This window comes from Pseudopipra pipra, chromosome 2, assembly GCF_036250125.1.
Source record: "Pseudopipra pipra isolate bDixPip1 chromosome 2, bDixPip1.hap1, whole genome shotgun sequence".
NCBI classification, from domain to species: Eukaryota; Metazoa; Chordata; class Aves; order Passeriformes; family Pipridae; genus Pseudopipra; species Pseudopipra pipra.
Window position 1 is genome coordinate 116,707,581 of NC_087550.1, and position 16,835 is coordinate 116,724,415.

At 43.3% G+C, this 16,835-nt stretch overlaps 1 long non-coding RNA gene across 1 annotated transcript; it reads right to left on the minus strand.

Annotated features, from left to right (window-relative positions):
* Positions 1-2,768: 2,768 nt before the first annotated feature.
* LOC135410395 (uncharacterized) lies at positions 2,769-12,101 on the minus strand. Its single transcript, XR_010428662.1, has 3 exons — positions 11,988-12,101; positions 10,643-10,761; positions 2,769-2,857 (listed from the first exon to the last, which is right to left on the minus strand). It is a non-coding gene; the product is annotated as an uncharacterized LOC135410395 (long non-coding RNA).
* Positions 12,102-16,835: the final 4,734 nt, after the last annotated feature.

The window sequence follows — 16,835 nt, forward strand, 5'->3', positions numbered from 1 at the left end:
CATTCTTACCTTCTGGGAAAAAAAAAAAAAAAAGCAGTTCTGCTGGAAGCTTGCACTGTAAAACTGTTATTTTAATTAGCTCTCCAAAGTTTTGAACTGAATAAATTATTGTTATCCACAGGAAACGTTTAACATATATTTCTGTTTGCATAATTAATTTAATCCCCTTCACTCCCTCCCCTCCTCTCTCAGCCTTCCCCAAACTTGAACACAGTACAAACTGCTGTGAGAATACTTCTGCCTGAGAGAATAGCAAAGAAACTCTCCAGAACAATCCCTGTGTCTGAGGCAACCGATTTAAAGCTTTCACTGAAGCAGGAGAAATGACAAATAACAATTATTAATATGCATGAGGTACCAAACAGCACAGTGTAGGTGGGTTTAGACAGAAAAGGGCTAGAGCATCACTCATCTCATCCTCAGGTAGACATTTCAAATAGATGTAAGACAGCAAAATCCCTTCCATGAAATATGCAGCTGACTACAGGAAGTCCCAGGTGAATAGCACAGATGCAGATGTCTAGTTTGGAGTTGTCTGAAGTTAAGTGAGGGAAATCCCACCCTGAGGGCTTACATGAGTTTTAGATAAAATAATTGCATGAGCTCCCTAAGAAGAATTTACGAAACCAAAGAAAGGATCGTCACTCTGAGCTCTAAGGGACACGATTCTTTGGAAAAGTACAAGGATTCATTTAATTTATCATGATCTATAAAATCACAGCTCCTCTCACACCTGTTGCTCAGTGACTGCAGGTTCCCTGTTCCCTGTTCACTTCCTTCACTGCTCACTTTTCCATGAGGACCAAAATCCTCTCACATATCTCTCTGCAACAGGTACTTTGTTTTCACAACAGCTCACTCTCCTCTTTCCATTCTTACAGGGTGTTTCCCTCCTCTCCAAGATGACCCCTTTTCCACCCTCCAACCTTATTCACTGGGCTGCTTCTTAGCATATTTTCTGTCCCATGTGAGTCTCTGCTGGTCCTCCAAATTTTTCTCTCATATTTCCACGATCCACCCTCATGAGTGGTTTAAATTTTGGAGCTACAGGTTACAAGAAGGCCTTTGAGTGCTTTGGAGCTTCCTGGATTTCAAACTTCTCTGGCGCTGCAACCTCAGGGATTTTAAAACACAATTAAACCTCGTGCCTGAATAGCTGCTCTCTGCTCCCCCTGTCAGAGTCCACCCTGAGCAACTGCTGTCCAAAAAAAGCAGTGCTGAAAACTTAAAAAATGCCAGATTCTACCACAGACCTGAGAAATCTGTTTGCCAAGATACTTGGTGCCCAACACTTTCAGAGAATCACAAAGTCATTGAGGTTGGAAAAGACCTCCAAGATCGTCGAGTCCCCCCTGTGCCCGATGCCCACCTTGTCCCCCAGCCCAGAGCACTGAGTGCCACGGCCAGGCCTTCCTGGGACACCTCCAGGGATGGGCACTCCAAACCTCCCTGGGCAGCCCCTGCCAAGGCCTCACCACCCTTTCCAGGGAGAAATTCCTCCTCCTGTCCAACCTGAGCCTCCCCTGGCACAGCTGGAGGCCGTTCCCTCTCCTCCTGTCCCTTGTTCCCTGGCAGCAGAGCCCGACCCCCCCCCGCTCCCCCCTCCTGTCAGGGGGTTGCAGAGCCAGAAGGTCCCCCCTGAGCCTCCTTTTCTCCAGGCTGAGCCCCCCCAGCTCCCTCAGCCCCTCCTGCTGCTCCAGCCTCTTCCCCAGCTCCGTTCCCTTCCCTGCACACGCTCCAGCCCCTCCAGGTCTCTCTTCCATGAGGTTCCAGACCTGGACACAGCCCTGGAGGTCCCTCAGCAGTGCCAGCACAGGGGACAATCCCTGCCCTGGGGCTGTGCCCACACTATTCCTGATGCAGGCCAGGATGCCCTTGGCCTTCTTGGCTACCTGGGTACACTGCTGGCTTTCCTCTCATTGGTCACAGTTTGGACAGGGGACCCAACTTTAAAAAAAGTGCTTTTTTTTTCTCCTTTCACATGCCCTAGGTCATACTGCAGTTATTTTTAACAGCTTCCCCCAACAAACCCCAAAATATGCCCTCAAATTCTCCTGATTTTTCCACAAATGACAATACACCCTGAGACTGAATACAAAATGGGCTCCCAAGCTGATGCTCTGATGAATTCTTTATCTTGCCTCAGGCTTTGGTACCTGCAGGTACGAAACATTTAAATACCAAGCTGATGAAATCCCTGGTTAGAGCCTTTTCATGTCAAATCCACTGTAAATATTAGGCTTTTGCTGATGTTAAATAGCCTAAACCCTGAGTCAGCTATCAAAACTCCCCAGCTCATAAGGGATCAGGCTGTACTTAGGATCTCAACATTTGTATCTGAGTTGACTTACAGCTCACATTAAGTAAATATATTCTTAGCTCTGCCCATCAAACTCTGTTAAGAAGTGATGAAACCTGTGCAGTAACTTCAGCCTTGTTCATCATCTGACTTATTTACTGTTGCTAGGTAAAGTCATTTTCTGAAAGTCTGAGGGAAAAATCACCCCTCAACTGAAGGCAAAATTCATGCAGGAAAATGCAGAGGGACAGGATGAGTCAGGGGACCAGTGTGAAAATCTCTTGCAGCTGTGCCAGCAATGTAGAATATTGTTCCCAGTCCAAGAGAGACTTTATGTTAATGCTGTTATATCCTCTGAAAGTTGCTATAAAGAAAGTTGCCAAGTTTTGGTTCAACCATCATAAAAAAAAAAGGTGACTGAGGTCACCACTCTCTCTTAGACCAACAGGCTGAGCTGAAACTAAGAGAAGACAACTTACCCCTGCAAACATAAATGGTGCCTCCAAGAAACATCGACCAGGGAAGCATGGAAAGGATGGATTTTCCCTTTTATGCATCCTGAAGATCAAAAAAAAAAAAAGGGCAGGGGATGTAAGTTTGGGATTTATGCACCTCTTAAAGCTCAGAATTATGACATTCCCAGCTGAAGCTGAAAACCAAAGAATTTCCATACCAACCTTTAATTTCTACATTTGCATGCTTGAGTTAAAAACACCAAGAAGAAAAGTCATCTTGTTTGAAGCCAAGATAACGAATTCTATCATACATCTTTCATTTACATGGGGTGAGATGAAGTTTAAAAAACACATCCACTTCAATTATCCTGCAGGCAATATGGACACATAGGAATCCTACTCCCACACAGCTCGTTTGGAGGCCAGCAATATTTATGACTAAAAAAAACCTCAGCAGGATTTAAACAAACACACGCTTTCCTGGGTGAAACTTTACATCTGTTTTTGTTTTCTGAGAAATTAACCTCAACAGGGACAACCAGAGATTCAGCAAAGGCTCATTTGTTGGAAACGAGTTCCATGGGCTAAGGGAATGTGGCTCTGAGAGGTAACCCCTTCAAATAAAGAACCACTTCATACTTGTCAGATATAACCAGGTAAAGTCTACTAAAATGAGGCACTTTTATTTTGAAAAATCAAATTTCTTCTTACTAAGAAGAATAGTGCTCTTCCCAGGTCAAGAATTTCATAGCATTAAGTCCAAGCATTTTTATTCTTTTGCCACTTCAGGATCTTCTCTGAATCCATTAAAGCAGGAAAAAAACCCTACCAGTGTAGAATGAAAAGATCCTGCTTAGGCTTTCACCCCTCTTATAGAATAAAGAAATCCATGGATCCAAGGACTTTCTTTACTAGTAGAAAAGTATTTTTATTTCTAAAAAAGCTTTCATATGACAGGGTGTATGGACAGCATAATTACTCATATACTGTCATATAAAGAAAAAGCACCACTCTTCTTGTTTTTCTCAACATATCCACTGATATATTGAGATTTTCTTAACAAAGGCAGTTATAACTCTCAGGATGCATTCAGGTCCACTCTTTCCTGCTCACTGTGTCCTCTGAAAGAATTCAATCTGGTATTTGCAGGTTTTAATGCAGAGAGGCCAAATCCAACAACCGTTTCTTCCCCTCTTGAGTTCATGGTGCAACTGTCATTTAAGTCTAAAAGGACCTTGTAAAGAAAAACAGGGAAAGCAAAGCACCTCTCAACAACTCATAAAATAATATTAAAATCAAATCAGGTGATCAGATTCACAGTATCTAGCAGACCAAGACATGCACCTCTCATTTCCACTCCTGCTCATCACTCCACTCATCCCCTTGGCACACAGGCACTTGCAGGGGAACTTTAATTTGATTTGAAAGAATTAATCAGTTAATAAACCACGAAAACCCCATCCCAATATTCTTACACACTATTTATCCTTTAGTTACACCTTATGTTTTCTTTCTCAGTACCAGAAAGGAAGAAGGAAAACAACCCAGATTCTTCATCAGAATCTCACTCATAAGGCTGATACATGAAAGCTCAAACTGATGTGCACAGTTCCAGTCTCCTTGAGCAAGGAAATGTGTTCCCTCACAAATGAAAATGTTGGAATAGATATTAATCATGACATTTCCCACTAAGTATTTAGAGCACTGTTACATATTATATTATATATTCATATAATATATATATTAACCTGCATGGTTAGGGTCTGATTCAGAAAGCATAACTCACCTGTTCTTCACATAAGCTTAATAAAATATGTGCACTTATGGAAAGGCATAAAATATATTTATATAAATATTTTATGTATTTAATGCATATATAAAAAATTAGAGGTTTGAATAAATATGGGAAGTGGAGTGTAGGACTTCCCCATTATATTTTCCAGAGGTAAATGTGTACAAACATATGTGCATGCCTGGAAAAACATTAGGTGGCCCATTCATATGTTGGATGTCCAGCTTCTCTGTTAATTTTATGTTGACATATTTTTCATGGGTTTATCCCATACACAACTCTCCTCAAATTAAATAAATATGAGGAAATAAAATCATAGAATCACAGAATGGTTGGGGTTGGAAGGGACCTTAAAAATCATCCAGTCCCACCCCCTGCCATGGGCAGGGACACCTTCCACTAGCCCAGGTTGCTCCAAGCCCCTGGAGCTTGCACTTGGACACTTCCAGGGATTCAGGGGCAGCCACAGCTTCTCCGGGAATTCCATTCCAGTCCCTCACCACCCTCACAGGGAAGAATTTCTTCCCAATATCCCATCTAACCCTACTCTCTGTCTGTTTGAATCCATCCCCCTTATCCTGTCACTCCAGACCCTTGGAAATAGTCTCTCTCTATCTTTCTTGTAGCTCCTTCAGGTCCTGGAAGGCCACAAAGCCTATATTAAGAATATAACTATTCATAACTGCTCAATACCCTTCTGCCCAAAATTCCAACAAGTTATAGAAAAATCCTTTGGAAACGCAAGTTTCCAGATTCCAGTCTGTTACAACATGGGAGCAACCTGCTTGGAATAACAGCAGGAAAACCTCACAAGGCACGTTTTAAAGCATAAAGAGCAAGAGGAAAGTGCCCCCAGCACAAACACAGAGGCTGAACCTCTGTGTAGAATAATGATTTGATTACTGAAGGACCTGAAGTAGAGTGTGATGCTGCAGACTGCAGGACCCAGAGAAATCCCCACGGAGCCCAGGAGGTTTTGATCAACACCTTCAAAGAGCTTCTTTCTGTGATGAACTTCTGTAGAAAACAATGTCATCTGTGTCTCAGGCAGTGTCATGTGTCAGTGGACACCTCATTAAAATGAATGGGTTAAAATTAAAAATCACAAAGAGTGTAGGAGGAAGGTAAGGGAAGCAAAGAAGGAGGTTAAGAAGCTGCAATTCAGCACCGATGCTCAAAATTCCCTTTTGGTCAATTTTTTTATGGCTTCAACAAACACAGAATCACATTCCCAAGAGGTTCACATACTGTGAAATCTGTGGAGATATTTTTATAGGCCTGCTGAAAAGTATTATTAGTTTGCATTCTAATCTTTACTAAGTATTTTAGAAACACAATCTAAGGAATAACAGAAACTGCTGTGTTTTCACACCATAATTGCATTGTGTGTAATTCAACCCTGTTGTCTCCTTACCAGATGGTGCACTGGTAGAATTTAGTGCGTATAGAAATGATGGATTTGGACTGAAATAAAATCAACCTTCGCTTGTGAAACGGGCTTTACATTCTACTACTGATTTCAGGGCAAAACTCTGAAATGTAAAAGCTGGAAAATCAGCAGAGGGAACTAACAAAGGAGTGTTATGGAGCCATACAAATGAATCATTGCAATTGAGACACTTTTCTGCCTGCTCAGCTCTCACTGATGTAGTGGAGAGTGGGAGACATAAAATTACTATTTGTGAAATTTGTGGAGGGCACAATGAATGGCAAATAATCCTGAGGACAGAGCAGTTGGACAAAGCAATCTGATTTGCTTGTTGAGCTGAACATATCGAAGCATTACGCAGGTAAAGAGTGGAAAAAAGTGAGGTTTTAGGAGAAAAACTTGTATTGTGCTGCTTGTAAAACTCGAAACGAGACACTGGAGTCTTGACTGGAAGAGTTTGTGCAACAGTCTCGAAGTAACAGGAGTCACAGAGCTCAAAAAAAACCCCCCACATTATAGTTGTGTTTCAACAGGGAGAAGTAGCAAGAAGATGATTTTATGATGGCAGTGGCAAGAGGGGTGTGAGTTCCTTGTGGTCAGCTCCATGGGCCACATTCCAGAGAGAGAAAATGAAAAGTGGGAGAGTGCTACAGGAAAAACAAATATACCAATGGCTGGAAAAGCAACTGTACAGTTTGAGACATTGGTATTTGACCAAATGGGACATTTATTGAGGAGAATATCACACAAATCCAGATTCCTGAGGTGCTCCTCAGAGAAAATTCCTTCCAGCCTTTTCAGCCCCTTTTTTACCTCCCCTCTTTTGACCATCTGGTTGTGCTGCGTTTGATTCATCCAGAGACCCAACTACTGCTTCTAAATACCTTGAAGAATGAGGAAATAATTGATAATAAAGGAAACTTCAGCCTAGTGCAAATGGGTATTATGAATGACAGATAAATAAATTAATTCACAGCAGATTTGAGGCACTTATTTTTAACAGAAGCATGATCAATCATGTGTGAAAAACAACATGATGCTTTCCATTCACAAGAACAGTTAGAGGGGATTATTTGGAATATATGCCTCAATGAAAATATATGTTTCAATCATTTTTCCCAGCTTTTAATGCTTTTATTAATCATTTAATTATTAATGTTTTTCCTGCTGGGCAAAATGATTTGATGAAGGTTTTGAAGGATGAAATATTAGATTTTTGGGGTGAACTTCTTAAACTTTAAAATCTTAACATGGCATTTGTGGACCAAAGGTAGCTGAGGTAGCTGGTAAAATAATATTTCATATTATGCTTCTATTTCTAGAGACAGAAATCAAGAAAGAGATGTTACTTTTAAGTAAATTAACTATTTTGCACTTTGCCTCCCATAAAAACACAGGCAGAAAACGGATGGATTTTTCCTATTTTAATTTATTTTCTTTAAGATCCATTTTTTCCAAAAAAGAAAATACTAGGGACACTGCCCATGACTTTTTCTCCGTTGGTTATTATTCATACAGTCAGTGACATCTATTTAATTTTAATTACAAATGCTATTCACACTGAATTTGGAGGGGGAGATTCAGGGGAATTAGAGATTTTTGGGATGTAGACCCCTATTCCCCTTAACTCCTTGAGCACAACGAGGGACTGGAGGATTTGGCTGTTAATCCTGGGAAAATGACAGCCATAAAAAACATTGACTCATCCCACCAATCCACCCCTAAACCCACCATTAGGCTGTTACCACCAGGAACAACACTGTGTGGGTTGTGCATGTGCAAACGAGCACAAAACCACAGCTGGCATTTCTAATTCCGTCCAACCCAAGAGATACATGATCTCAGAAGTAGCTGAGATAATTGCACAAACTAAATCAAACCCAAATACTGAATTCCCAAGCCGAAAAAAAAAAAAAAAGATAAGAAAAATCTTTAATATGTGTCGTATATAACTGTTGAAACATTTGCTTTCCATCTGCGCGCTCTCTAATTTTTCTCGTCGCAAATTCTAATTACGAATAATGCTCGTAACACGTGTTTACACCTCTCCCATCCACTGCTCCAAACCCTGCTGAGAGGCCAGAAACTTGTTACTCCTCGTCCTGCATAGAGCCAGCACATAATAATTCCACTTGTGATAACATAATAACTCAATTTTTGATCACAGAACTCGATTTGCCGCCGCGTAATAACTCGAGCTGCGACTTCAGCGGGCATTAAACCCAAAAATGATTCTCTATTACAAAGAACATTGCCAAAAACTATTTCCTAGGAGCACAGTGGGTACTACATGAGAAATTGCTTTTTGAATAAATGTTCTTTCTTCCACTGATTTGCCACCACACGAGGAAAAGCATCACTTTTCTCCCATATTGAGTTTCAAGACGGGCTCCATTATATTATATTCCATGATTGCATGGAATGCTTGTAATTACAGCTTCAAATCCAGACTTGGAGCTACTTCTGTTGCAGTGGATGCAGTTCACAAGGATTTTGACAATAGTGACAGTGAGAAAAACCTCTTTTCTAACAACCCCTCTGGCAGTATTTCATCTTTCCACAACTCAGAGGCTTTTCAGCACAAAAGGGATTGGAGACCTCTATAAAAAAAAACCCTTATGCCTGTGAGAAGAGGAATTCAAGGGTTGGGAGATGGAAGGAAAGGGTAAAAAGTCGTGGCAGGATTTACCAATTCAGTTGCAAGAGGTCTGTTTGTGTCAAATGCAACCCTGCAAGCAACTGGCTCATGGGTAGCTCTCATGTTATATTGCAAAAAAAGTAATTAAGAGAAAAAGCAGGCTGAACATAAATTCTTCTGTAATTCAAGCTGTGAAGATATCAAGCCCGAATCTGAGAAGAATTAATACAGTTTAGTTTTCTTACACTCATAATTCAATTTATTTAAGACTATTTTTAAAGTATTTTTTGATCATGTGACAAGCAGCCTGTTTTATGAAAATATATGGAATAGTGTGGGATGTAGATTCCACAAATACCTTTGAAACTCTGATATCAGCTGTGATATCTGTGGTAAAGATTCCATAACTTCCACTGCTTGCATTTTTCTCTCCATGTGTGTTCCACTAGGCAGGGAGAAGTCTCTTGTTTAGCACCTCTAAATAAAGATGCTGAATAAGTGACAGTTTATTTATGAAATATTGTATCGTTTGGTACAACTACAGCTGGCACAAAAATCCCTTAAACATATGTGGTTGTTTGCAAACCTGTCCAGTGAAGGTGAAAACAATAATATGTTTTCCCTTTGACCTTTTGCACCTGAAAATGTTGGATATAAAGTACACAAAGTTGTACCAGCTATATTTTTTCCATATACTCTGCTTAAAATAGGCATAGAAACTATGCATCATATTATAAGCACACACATGAGCAGTTTTCACTGCATTGCCTGTTTTTTTAAGTGAGGGATGTTCACACAAGTGCTTAAGATCACAGAATCAGAGAATCACAGAATGGTTTGGGTTGGAAGGGACCTAAAGGTCCAGTTCCAACCCCTGCTGTGGGCAGGGACACCTCCCACTAGCCCAGGTTGCTCAGAGCTCCATCCAGCCTGGCCTTGGACATTTGCAGTGATGGGGCAGCCACAGCTTCTCTGGGCAATCCAGGCCTCACCACCCTCACCTTCCCAACATCCAATCTAAATCCACTCTCCTTCAGTTTGAAGCCATTCCCATTGTCCTGTCCCCACGATGCATTTCCAGGGCTCCCACCCTGTGGTTACTCAAAAGTGGCTTTAGGGCTGAGCTGAAAGGCATTTTGGCAAACCATAAATAAACTATTTACCCTCAGAAATGTTTTTAGGGACAAGTTAAGCACAAACCAGCCACAAAGGCTGAGAGAGAAACTCCAACTCTGCCCAGAGCTGGGTCAGGGCGCCCAAACATGCTCTTGCCTGACAAGCTCCGCTGAGCTTTGCCTAACCCAGCTACCTGCAGCACATCCCATCTGCTGCCCCAGCATTGTCACACACAGACCTACACCAGGCAAATAAGAAGGTTGGTGTCCCTCCTGTGTGGCTGCTACAATCACCTGCTGGCAGAGCAGATGGGATTTGTCACCAACTACCTGTCTGACAAAGCTGGGTCTGAGGGGGTTCATCGCCATCTGAACGTAAAGCTGAGCTTTAGCCTGAGGCACCGTGTGGGAGAATGTCTCCTGACTGAGCAATTCCTTCACAAAGGATATGATTTTGCTGTGGTCACGTATCCAATGAGTGACAGAGCTGGAAACAGAGTCCAAAAATCCCATAGAGAAGTTGGAAGGGACCACAGTGGGTCATCTGGTCCAAGCCTAAGCAGGGTCATCCTAGAGCACATCCCAGATCAAAGGATCTTAATTTATAACTTTTAGAGGCAAAAAGCCACCATGAAGGATGAGGGTGCCTCTGCCAACCTTCAGGGAAAGAGTTTTGCTTACGAGGAGCAGGATTTCACTCTTCAGTATGAGAGTTTGATCTCTAAAGGAAGAGACACTGAGAAATGATGACTTAAGACTCCCTCAATATTTGCATGTCTTCTGCCTCCACATCCCCAGCAGTTCAGCACATCACTGGAGCACTGCTGATTTTAGTGACTGGTTGCCAGAAAATGGTACAACTTGGAGAAAATGGGGAGCTGGTTGTGCTGAGTAAGCCACTGCCATTTACTCACAGAGTAGACACGGAGTTACAAGCACAGAAGGAGCACAAGTTCAGGCTGTCTTCCTCCATCTTCCGAGTCAGTGCTTTGTTTTCAACATTATTTGGACACCTCAAGTCTCAGCAGTAAGTCTGAAATGGAAAACAGTCAGCATTTTCAGAGTGCAAGAGCCAAAATCCACATAGGAAACAAAATGTCTTCCACTGAAATACTAATGATGCTGCAAACTGCAGAAGCAGTAAATCAGTTGGGAGAACTTAAAGCTGGTTTTGAACCTACAAAGAGAATCAAAGATCTAACTATTTATATAAACAGGAGGTGGGGATTTTATATATCTATAAATCAATATGCAAGTGAGCACTCCAATAATAATTTCATGTGTATTAACATTTTTAGTTTATGTACATAAATAAACCATATTGTACTATGGTACCATATTTTCACGACATCCCTGTATTAAGTAGTTCTTTCTATACCAGGAACGAAGACATAAAGGACAGATGAACTTCTGAACCCATTTCCCTGCAGAATGCATCACAACTGTGAGGTTAGAGGGAAAAAAAACCTTATGGACAGTCAAGACCCATCGGCCTGAGAAGTTTCCTCCCTCAACAAGAGAGAGTATTTTAGAGAGGATAAAATACTACATAAATCTTCCAAGTAACTGATAAGAAAATGAGCAAGGTCATAAATCCTTAATATTTAACTCATCTCAACCCCACTGAAGAAACACTTTTTCAAAGAGAGTTAAATATAGCCAGCCAGTAAAAGGAATCAATACAAAAGACATGACCACGTAGGGGCAAGGCAAAATTCTGGTAGTTCACCAAAAGAAGACAGAGAAAAGGAAGACCTGCAAAGTTCTGGTCTCCCCAGGCGAGATGGTCTCTTAAAACACGTGACACAGGTTTTTATCCCCGGTTAATTAGGAGAGTTAATATGTTTCCAGCAATGAATGTGGGCTGAAAAACTCCATATATTGACAATCAGCCTTTCTTTCCCACTGAGTGCACACCAAGTTTTGTGTGATGCAAACGACAGCACGGGGCATGACATGCAACTGAACCCAAACACTCCCTAATTAGGATCAGCCATTAACCTTCAGTCGGTGGTCACTGAGGTCAGGGCTGGGGATTTAGAATCCAACCAATTTACACCTCCCTCCCCGCAGAGTCAGGTCTGCACAGGGGCCTCTCATCAGAAGTGTTTCCTATGCAACCACAGAACCTTTTACAGAGTCATTAGGCCCAATTAAAATTCAACTCAAGCTGGACAGTTGGCCTGTCCACAAGCCAAGCTGTGTTTTCCAGTCAGCTGGAGGTAAACTAGAGCTGCCTCGGTGTGTTTCAATCCATACTGGTTTTCAGCAGGAAATCTGTGGGTTTGACTTAGCAAAGTTTTGTTAAAATTTTCTGCTGCAAAGGGAAAAGACCTCCCCTGGAGGGGAGGCCGTTCCCTCTCCTCCTGTCCCTTGTTCCCCGGCAGCAGAGCCCGACCCCCCCCGGTTCCCCCCTCCTGTCAGGGGGTTGCAGAGCCAGAAGGTCCCCCCTGAGCCTCCTTTTCTCCAGGCTGAGCCCCCCCAGCTCCCTCAGCCCCTCCTGCTGCTCCAGCCCCTTCCCCAGCTCCGTTCTCTTCCCTGCACAAGCTCCAACCCCTCCAGGTCTCCCTTCCATGAGGTTCCAGACCTGGAGACAGCCCTGGAGGTCCCTCAGCAGTGCCAGCACAGGGGGATGTGCCCACTCTATTCCTGACCCAGCCCAGGTGCCATTGGGCTCTTGCCCCCCTGGGCACACTCGGGCTCGTGTCCAGCCTTTGTCACCAGCACCCCCAGGGCCTTTCCCAATCCTTTCCAGCCCCTCTGTCCCAGCCTGGAGCTGCAGGGGGTTGTTGTCACCCAACATTTGGCCTGGTTGAACCCCCCACAATTGGCCTCAGCCCATTGAACCAGCCTGTCCTGATCCCTCAAAGACAGAAAACATGCTGTTGAGCCAGAAGAGTGCAAAATTCCCTCTCAAAACCACCAGTACTCTCAAAAGACTTGATCCAAACCAATTAAGTAAATGAGACTCTTTCTATTAACTTTCTGTTTCTATTCAGCTGGCTCTCTGTTCGATCCCACGCAGCAAGATGGAAATTGTCTTCCCTTCAAAAAACCATCGTGGATTAAAGAGCATTTCTCACATTACAGAAGTTGTACTTCTGCTATTCAAGCAGAAATGCTCATAGTTTAGTTCAATGTACTGTATTTCACCCCTTGCTGAACATTTTGATGGATGGAGGCGAGTGCAGAAGCCACACAAGTGGTAGTTCCTTCTTTGCTTGAAAACAGTTTGCTTTTCAGTGCTTGAGCTGCAGTAGAAGGAAAGCAATTTAGATCCTGGCAAATCAGGAAGAATCCACCAAATTATTGGCAGCTTAAAATGCAGAGTGCTGGAGAAGCCCAGACTGCTACAAGCCCCTGCCCAATATTTAGTAGGGCTACCAAAGGGTTGCTAACTTATAGCTATTTTATTTCTTTTTATAAGACATTACAGACTTCCCGCAGAAGAGTAAGAATCCTGGGAAGAAGAACAAAGCCAGGAAGACACGTGGCTCAATATCAGAGAGAGAAAACAGCCATCAGAGGGGCAGGAATGAAGTTAGGGAACACAAGCAGTAAGAAGAGGATACTAAAGAAAAAATAATCAGCTACTCTGGCAGTCTCTGGCTGCCACTCAAGAAACCCTTCCCAGGGTTTTACATGATGGAGTGCCCAGGGAATAAGTCTGTGGATACCCAGAGGCAAAGTTAGAGAATCATAGAATCATGGAATCATTGAGGTTGGAAAAGACCTCCAAGTCATGGAGTCCACCCTGTGCCCCATCCCCACCTTGTCCCCCAGCCCAGAGCACTGAGTGCCACGGCCAGGCCTTCCTTGGACACCTCCAGGGATGGGCACTCCAAACCTCCCTGGGCAGCCCCTGCCAAGGCCTGACCACCCTTCCCAGCAACAAATTCCTCCTGATGTCCAAACTGACCCTTCCTGGTACAGCTGGAGGCTGTTTCCTCTCCTCCTGTCCCTTGTTCCCTGCGAAAAGAGTATGACACCCATCTTGTTACAACCTCCTGGCAGGGAGTTGTAGAGAGCAATGAGGTCTCCTCTGAGCTTCTTCTTCTCCAAGCTGAGCCACTCCAGCTCCCTCAGCCTCTCCTCACATCATTTCCTCTCTAGACCCTTCCCCAGCTTTGTTGCCCTTCCCTGGACACACTCCAGTCCCTCCTGCTGTGCTCCTGCCTGGGCAGGAGAACAGAAATCTGCACCAGAAACAGGCCAACCAAGCTACGTCCAACAGGAGCTTCCCCACAGGGGTCATAGCACTGCAAACATCCCACATGTGGCTTCATGAATCTGTTTAGACACAGGGGAAGGAGAAGACATTTGTCCCCGAGTTCATTTCAGTTCTGGCTGATCTCTGGAGCCACCAGCAAGGCCACCAGTGACTGCCAAAGCACAGAGGTGGTGTCATTATGGAGACACCACGGGACCACGGCAATGCCTCTCAGTCACCAAGGCCACCAAACAACAGATGGTGGCAACCTTTGATGGCAACCAACACAGGCGGGATTGGAACCAGTGAGTGAATATATATATATATATATATATATATATTTCCAGTTTCTTTTCAACCAATTTTTTTCCATGGAAACATTGTCTATTATGTATTACCTTACATGAAGTCCCAGGGAAGGGCTTGATTAAAAAAAAACAGCAACAACAACCTTCCCTTTGCAGTGTAATACAAAACAAAACTGGCAAACTTGAGTGCCTACTGTTTACATTTTACGGTGAGAGGGCATTTTCACACTGCCCACTGCTGATGCTGCAATATTTCCACACCCACTTTGTTTTGTTGTTTGTTTGTTTGAACTCAGTTCACACCAGAATTAACCTGAGAAGGCTCATCAAAAAATGTCCTGTCTTCTCCACGGTAAGGAGGTTGTGTCAGCCCTCTGCCTGCATTTTTGTTTTGTTGTAACATTGATCCCTTTACAAAAGCAGGTCATCTCTGTGGCTGGCCTAGATAAAGCAGCAGGGATCCATCCATCCCTTACCCTGTCCCTGCTCATCAGCCAACTGTGCCCCTGCCCAGGTCACTACTTACTCCACATGTAGTTCTGGACCTACTAACCCAACCATTTCCACTCATGGGATTCCTGGGTGACTAAAATCCTGCAACCTGCTCTTGTCCAGACGTCTTTCACCATCAAAAATCAGGCTGCTTCCCCTTGTCCTGTCCCTTGTTCACTGGGAGCAGAGCCCAGCTCCCCCCCGGCTCCCCTCTCCTGTCAGGGAGTTGTAGAAAGCAAGAAGGTCCCCCCCGAGCCTCCTTTTCTCCAGGCTGAGCCCCCCCAGGATCTGTGGGATCATCCCTGGAGGTATCTGAGGGGAACAGCCAAGGCACCTGCTCTCCTCACACACCACCATGGACACAGATTCCGGTCCCTCCCAATTTTGAGGGCCCGAGGAGCCAAGGTGGGGAAGCCAAGCCCAACCAAGCCCAACCTCCAGCCTTGTCCTGCCCTTCACAGGCGAAGCAGGAAGCTAAAAGTGAAAATCTTCCGAGCAGATTGCTGGAAGATTGTCTGTGGCAGAGATGTGTGGGCGGCTGGCTGCCTGTCTGGCTGCCTGCCCACCACTCCTCGTACACCTCCGGGATGCTCCGTGCCATCCTCAGCCTCAGAGGCACAGGAGACACGCACAGACCTCTCAGGTTTGGAGAGCTTTTGGATCTGTGGTTGTTCAGGCTTCTATTTATGAGCCTGTTGTGTAATAAGGAAGTGTGCTCAGGGGAAAAAAAAAAAAAAAAAGTGGCTTTGCCATGTCGTTGCTGTGGCAGAAATTAGATTATAAGCCCTTATCACCACTTAGGAGTGGAAAGTGCTGAACCTCCTGGGTGAAGTCTTAAGGGCAAAATTCCTACTGACATAAATAAAGCCAAGATCTCACCCTGAATGTTTGTGCATTTTCACGGAGAATTATCATTAAAATCCACATTCATCACACAGCCTTCACTTGCATCAGCAAAGACGACCAACCAAAACAGAACATAACAAAAATTCCCCCCACAAAAGTCAAAACAACATGATCTTAACACCAAACAGAAGTGAGCAATTTACACAAACCCAACCCTTTGACCCTACAGTCACAACTAAATTATTTTCACAGACAATCAGGATTATTTATCAACTGACTGCAGCAAAGACTGCCCACAGCACCGCCAAAGCTTATGGAAATGTTCCTAAGATCCTCTCTTCCTTTGGAAATGCCTGTACAAGCCAAAGAGAAATCTCCCAAACCCAGTAATGTGTTTTGGTTCAGATAGAATTTATTTGTGGAATAGCAGGCCTTAGTGATTACATGCTTTCTTGTTGTTTTCTGAGGTTAATATCCATTTGTGAAAATGAAAGTAGGAGTGTGTTACTCTGTGTTTTATTAAATCACATTAGTTACTGAATTTTAAGTGGCCTTCTCTGCTGGAAGTAAATCTCACAACACTGGCTAGTAAGTTTTGGCTGTATTCACTGCCCAAAAGCAAACGGGCTGTGACTGCTTTATTTCTAATGCAGTATTTGTTGCTTTGTGTCTGTAATTTCTGACTTTCCCCAGAAGCAAGACGTAGGTAGCTTTTTTTGTTGTTGTTGTTTTCCAAGCAAAAAAAATTAAAATGTAAATTTGGTGCTATAATCATTTTTAACTCATCCATTTGCTTGCTCTGACATCTCCATGGAACTAGATCTGTGAATTTTATGAAATTCAGCTGTCTGGCTTCTTTTTGCCTGAGCTCTTTCTGGCAAAGGCAGATCCTCCAGTGACGTTAATGACTACAGATTCCTTGGCAAACATGGAAATATAACCAGTAACTCCACTGGAAATCTGCTGTAGGTAACCAAAATACTGTTTTCCTTAACATCTGCTAAGTTTCACATTAAGTTGTATCTGGGTAAGAAACAATTCAAGAGCAGTGACATCTTTTTCTTTAAAAAAAAAAAAAAAGCTCTGAATTTAGATCTTCCCGTTTCTTTCTCATTTATACCAAATATATGTTGCTTTAGAACAGACAACCCCTGTAATAATTTTTTCTTGTCCTCACCAGAAGCTTCTTCTCCTTTACCGTAAGATTTCTCCTGGCTGGGTGCCATCCCTGCATGGATTTTTCTCAGTTTT